The 11,858-nt window shown below is 35.1% G+C and overlaps 1 long non-coding RNA gene across 1 annotated transcript; it reads left to right on the top strand.

Annotated features, from left to right (window-relative positions):
- The first annotated feature begins 3,857 nt into the window (after nucleotides 1-3,857).
- LOC109170918 lies at nucleotides 3,858-11,241 on the top strand. Its single transcript, XR_002052502.1, has 3 exons — nucleotides 3,858-3,870; nucleotides 6,895-6,899; nucleotides 11,125-11,241. It is a non-coding gene; the product is annotated as an uncharacterized LOC109170918 (long non-coding RNA).
- The last annotated feature ends 617 nt before the right edge of the window (nucleotides 11,242-11,858 follow it).

Raw genomic sequence — 11,858 nt, 5'->3', positions numbered from 1 at the left:
ACTAACCAGTGGATCTCGATATATAGGTAATTCTTTGAAACTGGTCACAGCTCGCGGAAATCTGGACAGGGTGTGATTGAGACGTGATTGCGCGTAAATGCGCTTTGGATATAGGTAAGGGTAAGATGGGGTTGTTTTCTTGACAGAATATGTGATAATATGGTGCTTAGGAGGTGTGAGTTCTCATTGATATTGGACGGGAAAAATGGAAAACACTTTCGGGATTGTTTTTCAAGAAACTGGAGAACATGTATCAAGATTCAAGAACACAATCAAGAATGCAAAAGAAAATTTTTTTTGGGGTTTTTTTAATGAAAAAGACACGAAAAAAGTAGTATGTAAGATAAGAACGAGATAAACCTAGGGAACCAAAGAAACCAAATTTCCAATGATAATGAGACAAACCTAGGCTCTGAATACCAAATTGATATGAACCTAATCCAAGATTCAAATAAGATGGTGTATTGTCCCAAGAATGCTCTCAATGTAAAGATAGAGATGGATCGAAATACCTTAAACCTCACGAGAAACCCTTTGTCTCGAATCCTCAAAGACTTGGAAGAATCCCATGTAGCTTCAAGTACCTCGATGTTGCAATCTTCAATCAACTAGAGTCGGATCTAGTTTCCTTCGATTCAAGAACGAGTCCACGAACCTAAATCTAAGGTTGAAGAAAGTAAGATTGATTCGAGTCCACGAATCAATTTGCTAGTCGAGTCCACGACTAACTACTAATTGAGTCCACAATTAGCCATAAGGTTTCTTACACAAGTGTAAAGAAAAACTTAAGAATTTTATTGAATTAAAGCCTGTCTAAAACTGATATGGATGTGCCCTATTTATAGGTATAGGGCAGCATTGTAATCTAAATACAATGGGAAAAAGAGTCCTAAACCTAATCTAGAAAACAAGTAAATAGAGTTTTATTTAGAATAGGATTTAAGGAATCCTTTCTAAATACAACTAGTGTTTTCTCTTTTATGCCAAACAATTTAAATTAATGATGACCAAAAATAATAGGGCTGATTTGGGCCTAATTTAATCACCAAAATCAGCACTTAAACAATTATAAAAAAGCCTTGAGTTATTCTTCATATTTTGCAAATGGGCTTGACTTGGATTTCCACCATCTTTGAACATCACCAATGAAGAGTTGCCTTAATTGTTTGGACTTGGGCCTTGTGATTGGCCCAATTAGTATTCTTAATGGATCTTCATATGTTGGGCCGCATCATCCTCCCCTTCTTGAAAATGATTCGACCTCGAATCTTGTAAGCATTGTCTTCGATCCATGATATCACTTGAAATTGGCCACTATAATATTTTCCTCTATCGAATGGACTTATTATTGGTCTTTGTTGTTTCTTCCACCAATGATGTTTTAAGGTCGTCGTTATGGGCCTTGTGATGAGCCCACTATTTACCCTTTCTGGATTCCATGTGTACTGGTTCCTATTAGGTGTTTACAGCTTCTGCCCACAATTTTTGAGGTAATCCTTTGGCGTTGAGCAGGACTCGTCCCATTTCTTGAATGGTGCGATTTTTTTTTTCATTCATCGACTCCGTTTTGTTGAGGTGTCTTTGGTGCTGAATACTCGTGGGTAATTCCTGATTGATCGCAAAAGGCATCGAACAAGTTGTCGAATTTCCGTCCGTGATCACTTCGAATTCGAATAATAGGTTCATTTCTTTCCTTTTGGAGTTTCAATCCCAGTATTTTGAAAGCTTCAAGTGCTTCAGATTTTTCCCTGAGAAAGATTACCCGCGAAAAACGTGAAAAATCATCAACACATACCAGTATGTATTTCTTACCTCCAAAATTCTCTGTTTGAGTTAGACCAAAGAGATCCATGTGGATCAGTTCTAGGCAGTGACTCGTGTTTATGGTATGTTTAGCTGGATGAGATGATTTGGTCTGTTTCCTAGCTTGGCAGGCACCACAAATGGTTGATTCGACTTTTATTTTGGGTAAACCACGAACACCTTCTATCTTCACTAGTTTATCAAGTAGTCTGTAACTCAGATGCCCCAGTTTTTGGTGCCATAGCTCAGCTTCATCTATGCTGGTCCTGCAACAGAAGATATGTTAGTTACAATATAGCAATTGTCAGTTGACCTTTTACCTTCCATAACGCATTTGATTTGTTTTGTCCAGGACACTGCATTTATTTTTGGTGAAGCACACGATCCAGTTTTGGTCACATAGTTGACTTATACTTATAAGATTTGCGTGAAGTCCACTGACAAGCAAGACTTTCTCTAGCTTTGGCAGCCCAACTATATTTAGCGTGCCTATGCCAGTAACCTGACCTTTAATACCGTCGCCAAAGGTAACTTCACCTTTGCTGGCATTTATGTTACTTAGGAATTTGGCATTTCCTGTCATGTGACGGGAACACCCGCTGTCAACGTATCATTTCTCTTCTCTTCTTGCACTTTTAGTGTGAAATGAGACAAAAGAAATATAGTCAGTCTTTTTGACCCAAATCTGTTTGGTAAAAGGTTAGATGTTCTTGTGCCTGAACTTCTCGATTCTTTGATCCTTGTAGAAGTAGTAGCATTCGGGTCTGGTATGACCGCGCAACCTGCAATAATGACATACGAGGTTATAGAGTTTGTAATGTAGCTTATTTGATCTTACTATACCATGGGTATGTTTCATTGAGCTGGATTCAGGAATGTCCTCTGGATCAGGTCCAGACGCTTTGACAAATACCGTTTTATCCTTTGAGTTGCTTCCGGTGAAACCCAAACCAAATTTTGCAGAAGTTTTTCTTCCAGAATCAAGGATTTTTTCAAGTGTTGAAATGGTGTCCATCATTTGAATTTGTCTTTTATAGGTGCTTAGCTCCTGCTTCAGAGTCTGTATTTCTTGTTTCAGTTTCTCTTCTCGGTCAGCCGCTTCTTTAAGCAGTACATCCCTATCAGCTATTTGAGTTTGATACACTTTGCTAGCATTTGTTACAATCCCTATCTCACTAGCTAATCTACGATTTGCTTTTCGTAGGGCTTCTTCCCATTTGGGGTACAACTTATTAAACTCAACTTCAAAAGATAAAGCATTTAATTCTAAATCTTCTGCTGAGACATATTCACCCCCCTCTGAGTCAGCTTCTTCTTCAAGTTCTGAACATCCAGCAACATGTGCACTAAAAGAAACAAAATTACCGGAGACTTCTTCTACATCAGATCCAGTTGTTTCAGTGTCAGGTTCGTCGTCACTCCAGGTAATGGCTGACATAGACTTTTTGCATCTGAGATAGGTGGGACACTCCGCTTGTACATGTCCAAAGCCTTCACACTCATAGCATTTGATTCCTTTATTGTTAGATTTTTCTTTGGACTGCCCTGGACGTGAGACAGACTGCTTGAAGTTCGACGAGCCTGTCCTAAGACCAGCTTTGGGTGACATTGTTCCTCTTTGTGGATTTTTGTTGCGTGAATTATTTGATACCTGTTTCAAAATTTTAGAAAATTGTTTAGTAAAAAATACAACTGTATCATCATCTGGTTCGTCTGAATCAGATACAACATTATTTCCTTAAGCGGCAAAAGCTACATTTATTTATTTTTTCATTTTCGTGTGATCAGTTAAAATTTTCATTTCATAGGTTCAAAGATTTCCCATTAACTGAGTAACCGTTTTATTCTCCCAACCGTCATGTTCCTGAATGGTCGTGACTTTCATTCTGAACCTTGGTGGTAACGATCTCAGAATTTTTTTTACAAGTTTTTCTTGGGGGAATGGTTCACCGAGCACCATCGCGCGATTTGTCAGTTCCTGTACGCGTGTGTGAAAGTTTATGATGGTTTCATCCTCATTCATCTGAAGCTCTTCGAAGTCGGACTGGACCAGCTGCAATTTTGATTGTTTCACCGACGTAGTTCCTTCGTAAGTTGACTCAAGAGCCTCCCAAGCACCTTTAGCTGAATCAATACCTGCAACTATTGAAAACTGACTTTCATGAATAAGAGAGTAAATCTTATCTAAAGCCTTATCATTATTTCCAGCATTAGTTATCTCGGCTTGGGACCACTCGATTTCAGGTTTAGCTACTTGTGTTCCGCCAGTGCTAGTACTGGCTTTGGTCGGATGAGTCCAACCTGTCACCACAGACCGCCACACTACTTCACCTTGAGCTTTTAGGTGTGTACGTGTGCGAGCATTCCAATAGGCGTAGTTGTCGCCGGTCAGCTGGGAAAGAACCTTAACATGATCCATTCTGTAACACTCAACAACCTGTGATATCGAACAAATGAGCAAAATAAAGACAAACAATAAAAGCCGCTAAAAGCTTGACTTCAAGAGGCACGGAATCGATAGATCGACAGACTAATAATTTAAGTCTGAAGTCTTTGATACCAATTGCAATTGCACCGTGAATCTTGAATACAAGATGAACCTTAGAATTCTACTTGATTTTAGGTTATGAAACAATCGCGTTCATTAATTAGATTTGTTAATCAAATGTAAATAACGAAAATTGAAAGCATAAAATAAAACAATAACACAAGAGAATTGTTACGCAGCTCGGAGCGCTTCTCCTACGTCTGCGAGGCAACCCACATCTGCCCAATCCACTATAGATGTTCACCAAGGAGTATTACAAGAGGTAAGTACAAATGGCTCTCAGCCTTTACCACTACAACCCTTCTTAACACCTATTCAGGACTGAACCGTGCATGCCATAGCAATCTTCAAGCGAAGCTTCAGCTGTACCAAGTACTGTCTGTGCAGTCCAGAATTAAACTTCAATAATATAATCAAAGAGATAATATAAGAGCTTGAAAAATATTCTTTCACTTAGAATAACAGTTCTCAATTCGTCAGTTTCCAAAAAGGAATAGCTTCCTTTTATAGTAACTTTTAATCAACCAGATTTTATCTATAAAGATAGCATCCATAATCTTCAACAAACCACATCCACACATTCTATTTTGAACTTCCCTCACTGTATGCTCTGCTGACTTTCTCTTCTTAAATTTCCAATAAATGATAGCCACTTCAAATAATCTTATAAAATATGAAATTTTCCAAATAGATTTAAACTAATCTTAAATCTAATTAAATTGAAACTAAATAAATTTGCCAACCAAGGTTTTAATGTGTACTAAACTTGTACACTTACAATTTGCAATCAATTCTTATATGTTAGTTTTAGTTTCCTTCTATACATCATAATTCAGTTGTTAATTTTAATTTCATGATGGTTAAATATGGTATGATATTATTGATCCAGTGTGACCATTCAATTACATATGACTTACTACTCTTCCAAATTAAATTAGTAAAATTTTGAATATACTGAATGTTTATTTATTTATTGTTAATAATATAGATGCTATCATAAATTTTTTTAATTTATTATTATTGTTTTTTTTTTTTGTGCAACAAAGGGCCAAAACCCCGAAGTTAATAATCCTCATAGTAGCATCCCCATTGGCGTCCTTGTCAGGCAGAGCAGTGATACCCTCTGGCGGTTGATCAAGGATCACTGTACCCCATGTACTATTTTGGCTTAAGTTGGCGAGGAAGTCAGCACATTGGTTTCGTTCCAGGAAGACGTGGTTGATGTCAATATCCCCAATATGTCTCATGATGGCCTTACAATCCTTAATCAAGGCATCCGCTTCCGGCCGAGACCCAAAGTGATTTTACTAGTTAATTTTACATTTTACCATTAAATTTACACTTACTAAATAAATATTTAACCAGAAGACCAAATCTGAAACAAAATCAATAGTTAAGGGAACATTTATGGTCAAATTGAAAGTCAATGATAAAAATTTATAAATGTCAATAGTCAATAATGGACCACTCCCAGAATTAACTTTTTGAAAAATTGATAGATGATGACTAATATGTGAATTATGACATATAGTCGATAAATGATTTTGGTTATTACCTCTTTTATTTTGAATATTCAAAATTTTGATTGCTATTTTTCTTTTAGTATTTTTAATTTAGACGACGATAGGAATACTATCCATGAATGACAATAGATAAAATAATAACAGGTGTCTCGAACTAACGCACCTTAAACTTCGAACTTATGCACCTTAAGCGGGAAAATAATGCACTTCAAAAGTTGAAACAAAATCAATAGTCAAGATATCATTTTTTTTGTCAAATTAAAAGTTGATTGCAGTATATTTCTCAAACAAATATTTACCCGGAGTAGGTTATCGATCCACAGGGAAGCGGGGCATGTCAAACACTAGCTACTAGTCTATTCACGAGAAGCTAATCCTATCGAAAAGGGTAATTGAGCAATTGTAAAAGTATAAATAATTAAAACAAAGAAGTAGATTGATGAAAACAATAGAGGAAGAATGAGATTCCTCGGATTCAAGTATTTAATCACCTAGTGTCAATCTAAAGAACAATATTAAATATGGGTATAAACAAGTGTGAGAATGCAAAAAATGGAATGAACTACTCCCATAATTCCAACCTAAAATAACACAAGTGACTATTCATTCCCATGATATAAACACTCAACAATTTAAGAACAAGCATTCATGATAAATTTCCAACTAATAGCCATCTCCCAATATGCAATAGTCAAGAGTTAACTCCTTAACAAATATGTCATCTCCCAAGGTGCAATAGTTAAGTGCAATTGTGGGTGTTCTTAATTATACCCTAACTCCCGTTAAGACATAAAGATAGCTATGAAATAAGTAATTTGGATCCTTAATTACTAGCATCAACAATATAAATCACAATTGCAACACAAGTTATAAAACCCAATTAAAGAATCTAAGAACTTGGCACATAGGTTCATAAACACTTTTACCCAAGAATCTCTAAGATAATTTAGCCACTCAAGGCTAAAATAGAATTCATTGCAATAATGTAAGATAGTTTACAAGCAACAAAGAAAGTAAAAGAAAAGGTAAAAAAATTCTCCTGAATCTTCTACCCTTTCTCCTTCTTCAAAGATGACGTGTAGCTCTGGTGTGATTATCTTCTCTTCTCTTGCTTCAAAAGCGCAGCTTGATTCCCCTTGGGTTGAGGGAAGATGAACCTTTTATAGCGGGAGCTCAATAGGAATAGATTAGGAAATTTCCACACAATCTTCCAAAATCACACCCGGGATTTTCGACACGTCAAATCTTCACATCTTTCTTCACACTGCGTTCTAGAATTTCTCGATGCGTCGAGTCTTTTGGGCTACGACTATTCTGGCTACTGGAATGTTTCGACGCGTCGAGTCTTCGACTCTACATGCTTGTCTTAGAACTTCCCTTTGCCTTTGCAATTGATCTACAATGGTTTTAAAACACTGTAAAACATTCAAAACAATCATTAAATCATATCTTCATGAGAAAGCAAGGGAATATGCACTGAAAGTATCAATTTAACAAACTTAAAACCCAAAAGTATATTCAAATTAGCAATAGAATCATGCACAAATAAGCTCACATCAAAAGTTGAGGGTAAAAATTATTAAACGTCAATATTTAAGGATCATTTTCTCATTTCCAAATTAAGACATCAACTATTCAATTCCTAATCAATAAGGGCATCTGTTAGTCATCTTATTGAGTACTTAATTTAATAAAATTGATAAATCAATGATTAATTTGTGAATTGTTGTATAGTCCAAGAATGATTTTGGTTATTAAAATTTAGATGTAACAGACTCGCTTCTAAATATTAGACTCTATCTATGTATTTGAGTTTACTTATGACTCCCAATCCTAGTCTCCCTAAGTCTCATATTGTATATATACCTAGGTCTTGTACTCTTGTAATTCATCAATGTTAATGCAATTCATTACAGTTCTCATCTGGTATTAGCTAGATAAGGTTTCCATCCAATGGCCGACGGATCTATCAATTCCTCCGAACGGACCGTTTCTGATGCCCCTCTCTCATCGGTTATTTCAACCGTAACCACCCTCTCCACGGCTCATCACTTCATCAGTGTCAAATTGACTCATCGGAACTTCTTCTTATGGAGGGCTCAAGTTGTTCCTTTTCTCAATGGACATGACCTAATGGGTTTCATCGACAAAACCAATCCCTGCCCGCCGCCCACGATCTCGTCCGGCGAAGAAGGAGTGCCACCTCTGCCGAATCTTGCCTATCATCCATGGGTTCAGGTGCTTCTCTCTATGCTCATGTCCTCCGCACTTGCCTCTTCGTCTTGGTTTCGCTCGTTGAACTTTCTCGGGCAACTTCAAACGCTGTAACAAGGTGATGCTTCTGTTACTGATTATATCGATCGCGCATAGGTTCTCATTGACGATCTAACTCTCTCCAGCCAGCACCTTTCACTTGAAGAACAAAACCTTTACATATTCCGGGGTTTGCAGCCTGAATTTCGGGGTCTTGTATCTTCTCTCAATGTCTGAGGAACACCTTTTACCTTAGATTGGATTTGGTTGAAATGTGTACACGACATACATTAGCTCCACGTTTCGGGGATAAGAAAACATATTTGCCTCCGGCTGCTCATACTTTATCAAAAAAGGAGAAAATAAGTTTTTGTGAGTGTTTACGTGGAGTAAAGGTACCACAATGTATTCATCAAATATCAGTAGACTTGTTAATATGCAAGATTTAAAGTTGGTGGGGTTGAAGTCTCATGATTGTCATGTCTTAATGCAACGACTATTGCCAGTGGTTGTTAGAGTCATATTGCCTAAAAAGTTGAGATATACCATCATAAGACTTTGTTTCTTTTTCAATGCAATTTGTGGGAAAGTTATTGATCCAGACAAATTAGATGAATTGCAAAATGGCATTATTGTTACACCGTGTCAGCTAGAGATGCACTTTTCACCTTCATTTTTTGATATCGTGGTTCATTTGGTTGTGCATTTGGTGAGAGAGATCAAACATTGTGGTCCAGCTTATTTGAGGTAGATGTACCCATTTGAACGGTACATGAAAGTATTAAAAGGTTATGTTAGGAACCGATATAGGCCGGAAGCATCTATAGTTGAAAGCTATGTTGCTTAGGAGATTACTGAGTTTTGTACTGAATATTTGGCAGGGGTAGAGACTATTTGACATGAAGGAAGAATTGCTGGGAAGGGTACTCGAGGCGTCAAAGTGAATACTATGCCTCGTGAAGATGTTGAGCAGACATACTTGTACATCTTGCATAATACAAGTGAAGTCGAACCGTATTTAGATGAACACAAGGCATTGATTAGGTAGCAAAGAAGGACAGACATGTGGATTGTGGGCGAACATAATCGAACTTTTATTCGTTGGTTCAAAAATAAATCTCTTGAAGAGAATAATGTTTCTGAAACTGTTTTATGGTTAGCACATGGTCCTGGTTTACATGTCATATGTCATAATGGATATGACATTAATGGGTTTTTTTTTTTATACAAAAGCTCAAGATGAAAAGAGCACTATGCAAAACAGTAGAGTTACTTTAGTTGCAAATTCAATGCATTTCAGTAGTTCGAAAGATACAAATCATGTGTTTGCAGAGTTGTCATATTATGGTGTGATTGAACAAATATGGGAAGTTGATTATGTTTTGTTTAGGGTGCCAGTGTTCCGATGTAGATGGGTAGATAATAAACATGGTGTAAAAGTTGATGAGTTAGGATTTACACTTGTAGATTTTAATCGTGAATGGCACAAAAATGAGCAGTTCACAATGGCATCCCAAGCAAAACAAGTCTTTTATCACTACTACACAGCAGGCTTTTAACGTCGACTATTTAGAACCTTTAACGTCAGCTAAATACCGACGTTATTCTGGGCTACGTTGTATATAATATATATAACGTCGGCTATTTAAATAGCCGCCGTTATATATATTTTTTTAATTTAATTATTAAATACTTACAACGTCGGCTATTAATAAATAGTAGTTTTTTTTAAAATATACATTACAACGTCGGCTATTAACTAATAGCCGACGTTGTAATGTTTTTTTTTTAAATATTATACGTTGGCTAATACCAATTAGCCGACGTTGTAAAGTATTTATTATTTTTTTTGATATATATATATATATATATATATATATATATATATATATATATATATATATATATATATATATATATAACGTCGGCTATTACTAAATAGCCGACGTTGTATGTTTTTTTTTTTAATATACAGTTTATTTATCCATTTATACCCAAAAACCTGTTCAAATTACTCACAATCACATCCAAAACCTACTCAATTATTGCATCACAAGCTCAGCAAAATATGTAGAATCTAATATTTATAATCGAACAAGTAAAAAAAGTAATAAATCTCACAATTTGATACTAATTAATAATACAAGTTAAAATTATCAACCTAAGATCAATTAGTTTAATTCACATATTTAACCATACAACAACTAAGAAGTCGGCCCATACGTCTCTAATTTGATCAATTTCTTGTTGAGTGTAGCTCGATCCACCAACTCTCTCAACAATCTACAAAGTTGATAATTAATAAATAATTAGTAAGCTAGCATTTTTAAAATTAGAATGAGAAATGTATTATATTAAATCACATGCCTTATCCATTCCCGCACATGCTTCTTTGGAAAGAATTTCAAGGATGTATTTCATAACATAGTATCCACATGACGTACTTCCAACTTGTTTGGCACACTACATTTGAATTGAATTACATTTAAAATTTTATTTAATAAAAAACAATAAAATATATGTAGTTTTACAAATGTATAAAAGCCTTACCAAAACTTTAATCCATTTTGGTGAACGAGTTGATGTATTGCTTCTCAACAACTTTGTTGATTTCACACGCCTAAAATTATAAGAGTATACATAAATACTTTATGACATCATGCATACTTTATTAATAATAACTATTAATAGTTATAAGTTCACATACGTTTCAACTATATCTTTGATATCATCACGTGGCTTGCCTCCAATGGAATAACCAATAGATTTCATTAACTTGAGGACAAATTGCCATCAACAACCAATGGTCACTACAAATAAATAAGAGGAAATTTCAATTTTGGTCATATGACTATAAGGGTCTTGTTAATTTTAGTCCATGACTTTTAAAAGTGTCAATTTAGTACCTTAACTATGCAATTTTTTGTCAATTTTGGTCACTCTGGCCAAATTGCTGACCAAATTTCGCCGGAAAATTTTAATAATTAAAATAATGAGGATATTTTGGTTGTTTCACGCCTCTTTTCTTCATCTCCAGGGAGTCCATCCCTTTCTCTCCCATTTTCGGCGTTCTTTCTCCCTGTAAACCCTATCTTTAATATCATCAAGCCTCATTTCCCCACATCTTAGTTCATTGCATTCGTCGGAAATGGGAGAGGAATGGATGGACTCGCCTGGGAAGAAGAAAAGAGACATGAAATGATCAAAATACCTTCATTATTTTAACAATTAAAATTTTCCGGCGGAATTTGGCCGGAGTGACCAAAATTGACAAAAATTGCATAGTTAAGGTACTAAATTGACACTTTTAAAAGTCAAGGACTAAATTAACAAGACCCCTATAGGTCATTGGACCAAAATTGAAATTTTCTCAATAAATAATATATTAGTTTTAAGTAAATATAATATATAATATAATTATATTATATATAAGTTATTTTATTTGAAACAATTAAAACTTACTTTAAAATATATGGGGCTAAATAGCATTGTTTCTGTCCATATTGTCTGTGTGTGTGTGTCTACACAGTCATTCATACACACACACACACACACACACACACACACACACACACACACACACACACACATATATATATATATATATATATATATATATATATTTATTTATTTATTTATTTATTTATTTATTTATTTATATAATATTAATATTTTTAAAAATGTAACTTTTTAAATTTTTAAATACAAAAAAAAAGTTAATTTTATTTGTA

This window comes from Ipomoea nil, unplaced genomic scaffold (genome assembly GCF_001879475.1).
Source record: "Ipomoea nil cultivar Tokyo-kokei standard unplaced genomic scaffold, Asagao_1.1 scaffold3377, whole genome shotgun sequence".
In the NCBI taxonomy this organism is placed as follows: Eukaryota; Viridiplantae; Streptophyta; class Magnoliopsida; order Solanales; family Convolvulaceae; genus Ipomoea; species Ipomoea nil.
This window is presented reverse-complemented; position numbering and strand designations above follow the sequence as displayed.